General features: G+C 43.9%; 1 protein-coding gene across 8 annotated transcripts in view; it reads right to left on the reverse strand.

Moving 5' to 3' along the window:
* TMEM161B (transmembrane protein 161B) overlaps positions 1-12842 on the reverse strand; it is a 125032-nt gene that overhangs the window by 67045 nt on the left and 45145 nt on the right. The window lies entirely within an intron of this gene.

The following is a 12842-nucleotide window of genomic DNA, read 5'->3' on the forward strand; positions in this document are numbered from 1 at the left end:
TCCCCTCTCAGACATTCCTGCCTGTGCTTCCTCCCGGTATCCCGCTTTCCCACTTACCTCAGGGCTTTGGTCTCCTTCCCCCGGTGAACCTAGTTTAAAGCCCTCCTCACTAGGTTAGCCAGCCTGCTGGCAAAGATGTTCTTCCCTCTCTTCGTAAGATGGAGCCCGTCTCTGCCCAGCACTCCTCCTTCATGGAACACCATCCCATGGTCAAAGAATCCAAAGCCTTCTCTCCGACACCACCTGCGTAGCCATTCGTTGACCTCCACGATTCGACGGTCCCTACCCAGGCCTTTTCCTTCCACGGGGAGGATGGACGAGAACACCACTTGCGCCTCCAACTCCTTTATCCTTCTTCCCAGAGCCACGTAGTCCGCAGTGATCCGCTCAAGGTCATTCTTGGCAGTGTCATTGGTGCCCACGTGGAGAAGCAGGAAGGGGTAGCGATCCGAGGGCTTGATGAGTCTCGGCAGTCTCTCCGTCACATCACGAATCTTAGCCCCTGGCAAGCAGCAGACTTCTCGGTTTTCCCGGTCAGGGCGGCAGATAGATGACTCAGTCCCCCGGAGGAGAGAGTCCCCGACCACCACCACCCGCCTTCTCCTCTTGGGAGTGGTGGTCGTGGAACCCCCAACCTCAGGACATCGCATCTCATGCCTCCCAACCAGCGGAGTCTCCTTCTGCTTTCTCCCCCCAGACATATCATCTGGTCCACTCTCCGCATTGGTACCTGTGGACAGAACATGAAAGCGGTTAGTTACCTGTGTCTGTGTTACTGGAACCCGGACATTCCGCTTACCTCTTCTGGAGGTCACATGTTGCCAAGCTTCTTCACTGGCCTCTTGGCTCCTCTGTGCAACCTGCTCTATATCTTTAGAGCTTTGTGCCCCTAGAAGGCTATCCTGAGTTTGGTCCAGAAAATCCTCAGTCTCTCGTATACAACGCAGGGTCGTTACCTGTTGCTCCAGACCTTCAATCTTCTCTTCCAATATGGAGACCAGCTTGCACTTTGTACAGACAAAGTCGCTTCTGTCCTGTGGAAGAAAGACAAACATGGCACATCCAGCGCAGGTCACAATAGCTGAACCCCCCCCTTCCATATCACCTACCTACCTACTATGAGCTTCCTCAGAGACGTTGGCAAGATGTAAGCCTCACTGGGCTCACTCCAGGCGAACTCCCAGGCAAACTCCTGCTGTGAGCTGCTCTGCTGTCCCCGCTGCTCCGCTGGTTCGCTGCCGCTCAGCTGGTTCGCGAGGCTCTGGCTATTTTCAAACAGCCAGGCTTCCCTGACGCAAACACACAGACACCCTAATGCCCGCCCCCTGCAGGCTAGCAGCCAATCAGACACTCACTCAGGCTCTCTCCCTGCCCTCCCAGCAAACACACGCTCGGATACTTCCTCAGCAAGCAAACACACACACTCGGATACTTACCAGTCCCAGGCAAACTCCTGCTGTGAGCTGCTCTGCTGTCCCCGCTGCTCCGCTGGTTCGCTGCCGCTCAGCTGGTTCGCGAGGCTCTGGCTATTTTCAAACAGCCAGGCTTCCCTGACGCAAACACACAGACACCCTAATGCCCGCCCCCTGCAGGCTAGCAGCCAATCAGACACTCACTCAGGCTCTCTCCCTGCCCTCCCAGCAAACACACGCTCGGATACTTCCTCAGCAAGCAAACACACACACTCGGATACTTACCAGTCCCAGGCAAACTCCTGCTGTGAGCTGCTCTGCTGTCCCCGCTGCTCCGCTGGTTCGCTGCCGCGCCAGGGAATGTTGATTTTATGTACTTCAGAATATAAATTTTGTGGGCATATTTATAAAACCTGACAATTTAACTCTGGGTCAGAGCTGTTGGAGCAATTGATGGTGTGTTCCCTGGTCATGGGGCCATTCTGTGCTTGCACTGGCCCCTCATGTAAACTGGAGTGCAACTATACTATATTCTGGCTGCCAGAGGCCCCCAGGGGCCCTGCTGGCAAGCAGGGATCATTGCTGCTATCTGGCCATGCACGCTCCAGATGCAGGAAGCAGTGACGGTGCTGATGTGGGAACCTACAGCCCCACCCCACTTAATGAGTGAGTGAATACTCTCGATGCATGGGGAACCCTCTAGCTTCAATTAAATCAGATTTAAATTTTCTTTGTGCTACAGCGTAAAGGTGGGGTAAAGGATTTGGGGGGGGTCTAAGGAACCTTGTTTTAACTACTTGTTTCCTTTGTGCAAAAAACTATACAGTTATTAAATGAAGCATCAACACCCAGTTCTAGGTGCCCAGTATGGTTACTCATTATTTCTTCTTGCCACAAGACATCAGACTACACCCAACAAATCCATTTGTGGGATTTTTTTTAAAAAATTACTATTCATTTTAACAAAACCAGAATTTAGAATTAATCAAGAACTTGACAATTCATTCAAAACAAGAAGTTTGGCGAACTGTAAAAGTTTAGATATTTTCTATTATTGGGAATTACAGAATTTAACAACTTCAATTTCATTTGTGAAGCATTAGTCTAACACGAAAGGCCACAGTATCATGGTTTTCAGGTAAAAATTAGAGTTTTTTATTTCTATACACTATTAATTTCACTAGCCTCATTCTGAAAATTACACTCTATTGAAGAGAATCTTAATAGATTTTCATAAATGCAAATACAGAAAAGTACTGCTGCAAACAATCATTTTTTCCTCCTCTAATGGGTTTTCCCCCCTTCTCTTAACCCGCAGTAGCAGTCAATGCAGACCTCCTGCCATAAGTGCTAATTCATTTTGTCTTCCAGTGCAAACTTCCTAACTCCTGGAACCAAGAAAATATGAGGTATTTTAAAAATCCTTTCTGGGGCAGGATTTGTTATTATTCTAATTCATTATTGCTATTTTTGGCAACAAACTCCCACATATAAATCTGCTAATTACAAGAGAAGAAACCTAAAGTCAAACTTCAGTGGGCATTTACCTATAAAAGTATTTTTGTAGAAATCTTAGCTATCTATCTATGTGATTAAATCTTTTCACTTGGTCAGTAGTTGGTATTTACACGTAGCAATGTCCATGTTGGGGAGTGGAGGGAGAGGTGGGAGACCAGTGAGCTCTGGAAGTTAAACTATACCTGTTGTATACATTACAATATATAGTACTCCAATTTGATTTAATATAGCAGCGGGAAGGTCCAATAGCAAACCATTTGGGGTATGAACAGGTGGTTATTCACTCCGTTTGTTGTGAACCTCAGAGAGCTCAAAGGTCTCTCTCACACACTAATTTATGCAAGGTTGCATGCTGGTATTACAAAGCCTTACTCCCAGGGTGGTCCAGGGATTCTGCACCACTGCTCATGCACTGAATTTATGTCCACTGCAGATTTCTTTACTTCTCTGCAGAAAAATGACTGACAGGGAAGCAAAAGGAAGCCACAAAAGCAGTAATGCGACCTTCCCCAGCAGTATGTTTCAGGTGCCCCTGGCAGCCGGCAGAGAGGTATATCACTGTAGGCCAGGTGGCGGGACTCGTGGCTCCTACTCTGCGCCGGGCTCAGCTGCTAGTCCTGGCTGGGCTGGGGAGGATGGGACTTCCTCTTCCCCTGCACAGCATCTGGGGGTGGGTCTGACCACCCCAGATTTCTCCCTGAGCTGCAGGAAGCTCTGCAAACTCCCCCCCCCCCCCCGCTCCTCAGCTGCAAGGGGAGGGATCTATGTAGAAGGAGCAGCTTCCTCATCCACAACCCCTGTGCATCCAGACCCCCTCATTCCCAGACCCTCCCACAGAGTCTCACCCCCCCCACATCCACAACCCCCATTCCCCCTGCACCTGGACCACCCCGCTGAGCCATCCAGATCCCCACCTCACCGAGCCCTAACTAGCTGCACCTGGAGTGTCCCCCTCTCCCAGCATCTGGACCTCCCACTGAACTCTATCCCCCCACACCCAGACACCTCCTACTGAGCCTCCCACACCCAGACCCCCCTGCTGAGCTCTATCCCACTCCATACCCAGCCCCAATCACCTTTACCTGGACCCCTCTGAAACATCCTATTAGTGTTGCATCCAGAACCCCCTAACAAGCCCCTGTGAATCCAGATCCATCCCCGCACCTGGATCCCCCCACTGAGCCACCCGCACCCAGATGGCCCACACTGAAGCCTCTCAACCCACACACCTGGATCCTCCCCCCCCACACACACACTAAGCTCCTGCACTCTTGGATCCTACCGGGCTGAGCCTGCCTGCCTACACCTGATGCACCTGGCATGGAGGGGCAGAGCAGTAGGGTGTTTCTGGGGCAGGCCCGATCCTTGCACTGTGTCAGGGTTGGGTGAAGTCTTACCACTAGGTCTGTGTCCTCGGAAGGGGGTGGGGGCTGCAGAGTGATCTTCAACATCTGGACAGCCAGTGGCCTGTGCTCCCCAATGCCATGCTGAAGCCTCCACTTTTATTTAACAAATAAAATTTGCAGAATTTTTATTTTTTGGGTGCAGAATGCCCTCAGGAGTAAAAGCCTGAACACGTTCATATCAAAACTCTGGTAGAAAACAAGAGGATAGATGAGGCAGAATACTGACACAGGTAATACTCAAATGCTAAAGCCCTTTATGGGAACATTTTTTGGTTTAGGGTCAGAGTTTAAAGCCAGAAAGAATAATCAAATTATCTAGTATGAACTCCTGTATATCACAAGCCATCAACATCACTCAGCACTTGCACACTAAACCCAACAACTGAATATCACATTAATATTTCACAGCTGTCGAGGCAAATACATTCCATCTCAGGAAATCAGTAATATATAGACTATCACAGGATTCTCTTAACTTTTGGAGATTTTTTTTTTATATGTTATGTGACAGGATCGGGCCAGACGGCTACAGGAGATATATTAGCCCCAGGTTAAATAGGTCCCTGTTACCTTACCCATGGAAAAGGGAAGGTTCCAGAACAATCAGGAACTTTCTGGAAACAATTAAGGCAGACAGGCTGATTAGTACACTTGCAGCCAATCAAGGAGCTACTAGAATCAATTAAGGCAGACTAATCAGGGCACCTGGGTTTTAAAAAGGAGCTCACTTCAATTTGTGGCATGCGAGGAGCTGGGAGCAAGAAGCTGAGAGTGACAAAGCATACTACTGGAAGACTGAGAAGTACAAGCATTACCAGACATCAGGAGGAAGGTCCTGTGGTGAGAATAAAGAAGGTGTTGGGAGGAGGCCCTGGGGAAGTAGCTGAAGAAATTGTAGCTGTAGACAGCTGCAATCCACAGGAACCTGGGCTGGAACCCAGAGCAGAGGGCGGGCCCGGATACCCCCATCCCTCCATCCACCCAACTCCCTACTTGATACTGGAGGAGTTGACCTGGACCGTGGGTTCCACCGGATGGGAAGGTCTCTGGCCTGTTCCCTGATCCACTAGGTGGACCAGCAGAGACTGGGGATTCTTCTTCCTTTTCCCCATGCTGGCCAGTGATGAGGCTGAGCGAACGGCAGATTTGAGCCATGAAAGTGGCCAAACTGAGGGCTGCCATGAACCTCTGAGGTGAGCAAAGCTGCCAATAAGCGCAGGACCCACCAAGGCAGAGGAGGAACTTTGTCACAGTAAGGAAACGTCAAAATAAAAAATGCTGTAAACCGAAACTAAGGCTGGAATTACACATCAGGAACTTAAAGAAAAAAATCTTAAAGTTGTGGTGTTTTTTTCTAATGATAAAACAGGAATTTTCTAAGATAAGGGATACATTAGAGACACACGCATACACAATCTTGGAAAACAGAAAAATAAAAAGTTAAGACAGCAGTTCTCAACCTGTGACCTGCAGGTCACCTGCGGCCCAATCAGCACATAGCTGCATCCATGTGACATCCTCATAGCCATCCAGGTAGTATATATATTGTGTGGGTGCGGTCCACATAACACACAGGCCGCTGCATATGCAACCCACAAAGGTAAATAGGTTGAGAAATATTCAGTTAAGGTAAAAACTGTTTGATCCCTCACCATCCATTCACTGTCCATCCAAAATTATGAGACAGCCTTACTCTTGAACACTATATCTTCAGCAGTGATAGTGAGCTCTCACTAAAATAGGTCTACCCAATATACGTACAATCGTATAAGATATATACACCGCTCTCCCAATTCATCCTAGTTAGAGGCAAGATGTTGGTGTTGCTTTCTTGTCTTAGAATTCATTTCCACACCAAAACACCTACGCAAAACTCAATCCACCTTCTGCACCTAGTTCCCTTATCAGTGGTTCTCAAACTTATTTGAATGGGCCCCACTTCTTTGTGTCTGTAGTCATTTACGTCCCTCAAAGTACACATGCTGCTACCCAGCTCTGAAGGCAGCGCCACACAAGCAACATCACAGAAGTAAGGGTGGCAATGTGAAAAGTGATATTCGTCAATATCACTTTTCACAGCAGACTTAGTACCCCATTGGCACCCTACTTCTACGCTGCTGCTGCCACCCCAGGGCTGACACCCGGAGCCACACCACCTCCAGGTGAGGGACTGGGATGGGGGAACCTCCCACTGAGGGAATGGGGGCGGGGAGGGAAGAGAGCCTAAGTGAAGGCTGCCTCCTGGTGAGGGATTGGGGAGTTCGAGAGGGGAAGGAAAGCCTGAGCTGCGGGACTATGGCTGTCCCCTTATCCCTGCCGCCCAGGTGTTTATGATCTGCACGAGCCCTAGCCACCCAGAGCTGAGGGCCAGAGCTCTTAAAAAAACAAAACAAAACAAAAAAACCCCACACAGCTCACACTTGGGAGGCTCACCCTATAGTTTGTGAAACGTTGCCTTACATCATATAAACCAGTTACCTTTGCTATCCCTAGGGGTCAGATTCCTGTAGTTACAGACATTAATCCTTGTAATACACTTGTGCACTGGATATATACTATGTTACATAAACTGCAATGGCCATATTAATATGTCTGCAAGCTGCTGCAGATTTCTTAAGGTATATACAAACTTCCACAATATATAGGATTTAACATGCTTCTACATATAAAAAAATGTATGGATAAACTGCCAAAAATACTGGCTTAAGAGGGACACTTGATAATACTTTGGACACATAGGCATGCCATACATGATGGAACACATGTTAATTGGTAGGTCAAAAGTAAAATACCACCCCAAGTAACCTTAATGCCGTTTCTACCATTTCCAGTATTTCAACTTTCCCCCATCCCATTCAGGATTTGCTTTTGTTTTAAAAAAGTTTTACCTTAACTAAGAAGAAGAAGAAAAAAGTCATGAAGTTCTAAGACTACAACATTAAAATTTTTCTAATCTTAAGTGAGATACTATCTGAAACCAAAAAAATCATAAAATCCATGTTATATAAGAAACTGATGAATACGCAAGACCATGCACAAAGTATTGACATGTGTAACTATCCAATGCTGAACAACTATCTGCTCACATTTTGTTAAATCCAGAGAATAGCTTTATGTATGTTGGATGAATATCTACTTCAATGCAATCCTATCTGGTCTTACTCCTTCAGAGTTTGTGGATGTTTACTTTATAGCCAATATACAATCACTAAAGAAGTGGGCAAATGATAATTTAGGACCATCTATACAATTATTACAGAAAGCAATCAGCAATTTTACATTTTTTTCCATCCACTAGTCCAAATAAAAAGCATTTTCCAGAGATTCTTTCTGAAAGCAAACTCTGCAGATAAGCAGAGCCATGCATATGCTAAGATCTTTTAAAAAGAAAAGGAGTACTTGTGGCACCTTAGAGACTAACATTTATTTGAGCATAAGCTTTCGTGAGCTACAGCGATGAAGTGAGCTGTAGCTCACGAAAGCTTATGCTCTAATTTGTTAGTCTCTAAGGTGCCACAAGTACTCCTTTTCTTTTTGCGAATACAGACTAACACGGCTGCTACTCTGAAACCTATCTTTTAAAAAGGAAGGGAAGAAGCAGAGTACTGTATATAGTCTACTCCTCAACTGTAATGGTTGACTGCAGATGTACAATTTTAACAGTTGACACGAGAGCTCCATTTAATGGATTCCAGTCATATGCTGCTTTCTACATTACATTAGAATGTGTAGAGACTTATTCAAAAATATCTACTGCACATAATTTTCTTCTGTATCAAAACAGTTCCTTAAAAGTGTGTATTGCAGTATGTTGAAATGATATGATCACATGCTGATGTGTGGTATTTAAAAAAAAAAAAAACACACACTAAAGGGGGAAAGAATAGTTCAATTAAAAAAATTTCAATACCATACCCACTACAAACCAATCCCCCTACAGTCAGTAGTTTTGTTTTGACAATCTTCCTAAAGCACAGCTTGCTTGCATATAACATTGTGGCTTATAAGCAGAATATTATCACCTTAGGAATCTGATATAATAAGACAACCATATATTAAATATTTTAAAACTTCATTTTTGTCTTGGAGTTTCATGCAACTGTGGTATAATTATTTTCACCAAATATTCTCTGTTGAAAGCTTGTCATAATATTTTAAAACAACATCTTCACATGGTCAGAAAGGGACTAGAATTTGGCTCTCTTGCCTGGTTAGGTTACTTTTAATAGTTCAGCAGCATGGCACCGAGTTATTGCTGGCAATAACGTCTTCCAGAATGATGGGGGTGCTTTTCACAGGGTCTGGATATCTGTGATTAGGAAAAAGTAAGAGCATTATGAAGTGTCGTATTTCCCTAAAGTTTGATGGAGGCTCAGGTGCAATTCAGTGTGACAATGTCCTGGGGAGGATAGTAAAATAATTATGACAATGACTTTATCCTGGCCAGGGAGATTTTTTAAAATGTGGATTTCATCAGGAATTAGACTCAGCTTTAAAAAGGCTTTCAACAGGGTGAGTTTCTCGGTCAATTTGGGGGTGAGATATTTGGTTGACTCTGTTCAGGGTTCAGCACAGGATGGTGATCACTCCCAATAGCCTTTGTACTCTTCCTCAGAGGTGTTTAGGTGTCCCTAAACCTGTAACTAGCAGAAGCTGGGAGTGGACAGTGAAGGATGGATCACTCAAAATTGCTCTTTTCTGTTCATTTCCTCTGAAGCAATTGGCACTGGCCACTGTCAGAGATAGAACACTGGTTTAGATGGACCACTGGTCTGACTCTGAATGGCTGTTCTTATATGCTGGTGTCCAGCAGCATTCCTTCAGTGACCACCATAGACAAGCCAAGAGGGTGGCAATGCTGTCAGATGCTGAGAGATATGGAAGTTTGTAGAAACCGAATTTAATTACAAGGCCTTTAAATCCTTGGTCCCTTTGTTTGTGAGTAAAGGAAAACAAGGCAGGAAAAGATTTAAATCTACTAGAAATCTAGATTGAAATATCTAATCTTAGTGCCATTTGTTTTGCTTTTTATCACTTGGGTGGATTTAATGAAAGAAAGACTGCATTCAATAATATGAAACAAAGAATTCTAAGTCAGTGCCTAACTATGCTTTGAAAAACCAGAATATTTTAAGAAGAACACAGTGCCTTTCATGTATAACAAACTCAGCTAGATGACAAACGCTGGCCAATCCTGACACAGCTAGCTTCTGCTGACTAGTCAGTGCAGCTTGATCTGAAGGTAGACAGTTGGAGGTTGCGCAGCTCTGCTTTTTACATCCAACCTAAAAATCTAGGGATTCGCCTATTCTAGAGCTAGATCTGATAGTCATACTATTTAGTATGAGAGCTGAGGTAAGTTTATGTTGGACTAGTTGGGTAGTCCAACTATCCTAGCAGTGCAAATTCCCTGAGAGGATGTGTGTCAGTCTTGATTTGGTTATGGCACAGAGTATGATCAACACAGAAGGACCAATGATCTCCCCTGGGAAGTAGATGAAGACTCTGTGTCCATGCTGATATTAGATTTATCATCATCATCTGCAATTCCACTAACCCTGAAGTTATCAAATCACTTGCAGATCTTCATGGGACTGGAAGGTGCTTCCTACTACTGGCTTCACTCTTTCCTCTTAAAGAGAGCCCAGAGGGTAATAGCTCTTCTGCCTCATGATCTTTAATGTACAGGTCCTGGAAACTTTCTTCTATGCCACACCTCTTGTTCAGTGTTTGAGGTTGTTATAAATATAAAGGGAAGGGTAAACACCTTTAAAATCCCTCCTGGCCAGAGGAAAAATCCTTTCGCCTGTAAAAGGTTAAGAAGCTAGGATAACCTCACTGGCACCTGACCAAAATGCCCAATGAGGAGACAAGATACTTTCAAAGCTGGAGGGAGGGGGGGAGAAACACAGGTTTGCTCTGTCTGTGTTTTGTTTTTGCCAGGAACAGAAAAGGAATGGAGTCTTAGAACTTACTAAGTAATCTAGCTAGATACGTGTTAGATTCTGTTTTGTTTAAATGGCTCATAAAATAAGCTGTGCTGAATGGAATGTATATTCCTGTTTTTGTGTCTTTTTGTAACTTAAGGTTTTGCCTAGAGGGATTCTCTGCATTTTGAATCAGATTACCCTGTAAGGTATTTACCATCCTGATTTTACAGAGGTGATTCTTTTACTTTTTCTTCAATTAAAATTCTTCTTTTAAGAACCTGATTGATTTTTCATTGTTCTTAAGATCCAAAGGTTAGGGTCTGTGCTCACCTATGCAAATTGGTGAGGATTTTTATCAAGCGTTCCCCAGGAAAGGGAGTGTAGGGAAGACGTTTCCAAGCAGGCTCTTTCCCTGTTATATATTTGTTAGACGCTTGGTGGTGGCAACAATAAAGTCCAAGGGCAAAAGGTAAAATAGTTTGTACCTTGGGGAAGTTTTAACCTAAGCTGGTCAAAATAAGCTTAGGGGGTTTTCATGCAGTGGGATTCGAACCCACGCCCCCGAAGAGACTAGAGACAGATGGGGGGGGGGACCTACATGAAAACCCCCTAAGCTTTTTTTATTTTATTTTTTTTTTAATTAAAACCTGTTTTCATGTAGGTCCTCACATCTGTCTTCAGGGGCATGCTGTAAAACCTGTGTTTTTGGTTGAGGTACTGAGAAGGATGAGGTCTATGGAGCAAAGAGGTTCTTGAAGAATTAGGGACATTAGCTTTGTTACCTTCACTGGAGAAGGGCTGGGTTACATGTGTAGTGATGTTATTTTTCTCTATTATTTTCTATCATGAATTGTATTTTTTTTTTTAAAAAATACTCTCAGGGCACCTACAGCCTGGGATAGGCATCTTCTGTAGATTTTAAACTGAATCATTAATATAAACAGTTATATTAAGATTTATATCCAAATCATTTATAACAATCAAATAAAGACTACTTGATATCCTAGCTACAGCATCATTTAAGTTGCATGAGGACTAGACACTAAATTTCCAGTTACTTTCTAGTAAGACAGTACCATGCCTTGAACAATGTCTCCCTTAGTGTGTGAAAGCCAGTGGAGAAATACTGTGTCTTTGAAGTGGACTGCTGCCAGACTTTCCATTCTTTCATAATGTGATTTAACCACCTGCACAAATGTACATTATTCTTCCTCACCTCTGCTCTCCCAGTTGAGGTAAGGAATGTATACAATTAGTTTCTCTCTTCTTCCTTCCCTAAAAACCAGGGAAATGGTTTCATACCTCTAGAGCATGTTGCCAAGAAACAAGTAAGGTAATTTTGCCTGTTTTAAAACCTGCATGAATATGCATTAGACCTAAATTAGACAAGTCAAATATTGGCATTTTAGGGTACAACAAAATGAGATTATATCATCTTTACATTAATTGAATCCCTGCTTTTCAAGTACCATGCTACCAAAGCCAAGGATGACAATCCAACTAGTAACTGACTGCAAACGTTTTCTGGATCGCATCTGTTTTTCAGGCTATTTTAGGTACCTTATCAGTACAATCAAGGCATACATTCTATTAACAGATATAGATGAGCAGGACATGTACAAATGCAAAAGTTGTGCCAGCTAATTAACTCAATATCAGGGCTCCAAAGTTTTATCCGACACCTACTAGCTGGCACGGATATCAAGGATGAGTCACAACAGGAACTCCCATGGGATATCCATCTTTGGTATTAATTCTACCAGAGCAGCTTTCAATATTTGGCTAGTAGATGTTGGAACAGCAAGGACGTCATTCAGTCTACCTTCTAACTCACCTCTGGCTCTGCTCCCTTCACAATCAGGTTCTCACGCAAGCCAGGCGCTTCATCACCTCACATCTCTAAAGTCAACTGGTCATTTCTCACTGACTACTGCAACTACCTACCTCATGCATTCCTGTCTCCTACATCCACCTGCTCCAGCATATCCAGCTAGAGAGGCAGCTGTTTGTTCTGATGTTATATGCTTCTGCATAGTTTTCACTGTACTTCCAAATTATGTTCAATTCTTTATCTTGGAGGTTCTGTACAATACCACCCCCACTAACTTCTCTGCTCTTATCTGTCTACACCCCTTCTCACTTCCTAATCTGTTACCTTTCAAATGACTCCTTGTGTCTCCTCCTATTCCTGTTCTCAATGTCACATTCTCCTTCAAACCTGCCTCCAGCAACAATTAGTACATTTGTCTATATGGCAGCTGGACATTGTTCTGCACTGTACTTTACTGCTCATGTTAACACAGATTTCTGCTGCCACCTTTTAATTTTTTGTACCTTTTCTCCTTGATTGTATAGTTCAACAAAACAAAGTTAGTTCAGAAATACAACACTGTGAGGAGGCTGATATTGCAGACTTGCAAATCAGCATTAAGATTTCCCTTTTATAGAAAAAAAAGTAAAATTCACGCACTCATGAACACAATCTGGTATTAAGATTAACAAACTATTGATCATAGAATACATAGCTAGACAGATAATGCCACTGACATCCAGGATCCTTTTCCAAATGTTAATTC

Source organism: Dermochelys coriacea, chromosome 5 (genome assembly GCF_009764565.3).
Source record: "Dermochelys coriacea isolate rDerCor1 chromosome 5, rDerCor1.pri.v4, whole genome shotgun sequence".
NCBI classification, from domain to species: Eukaryota; Metazoa; Chordata; order Testudines; family Dermochelyidae; genus Dermochelys; species Dermochelys coriacea.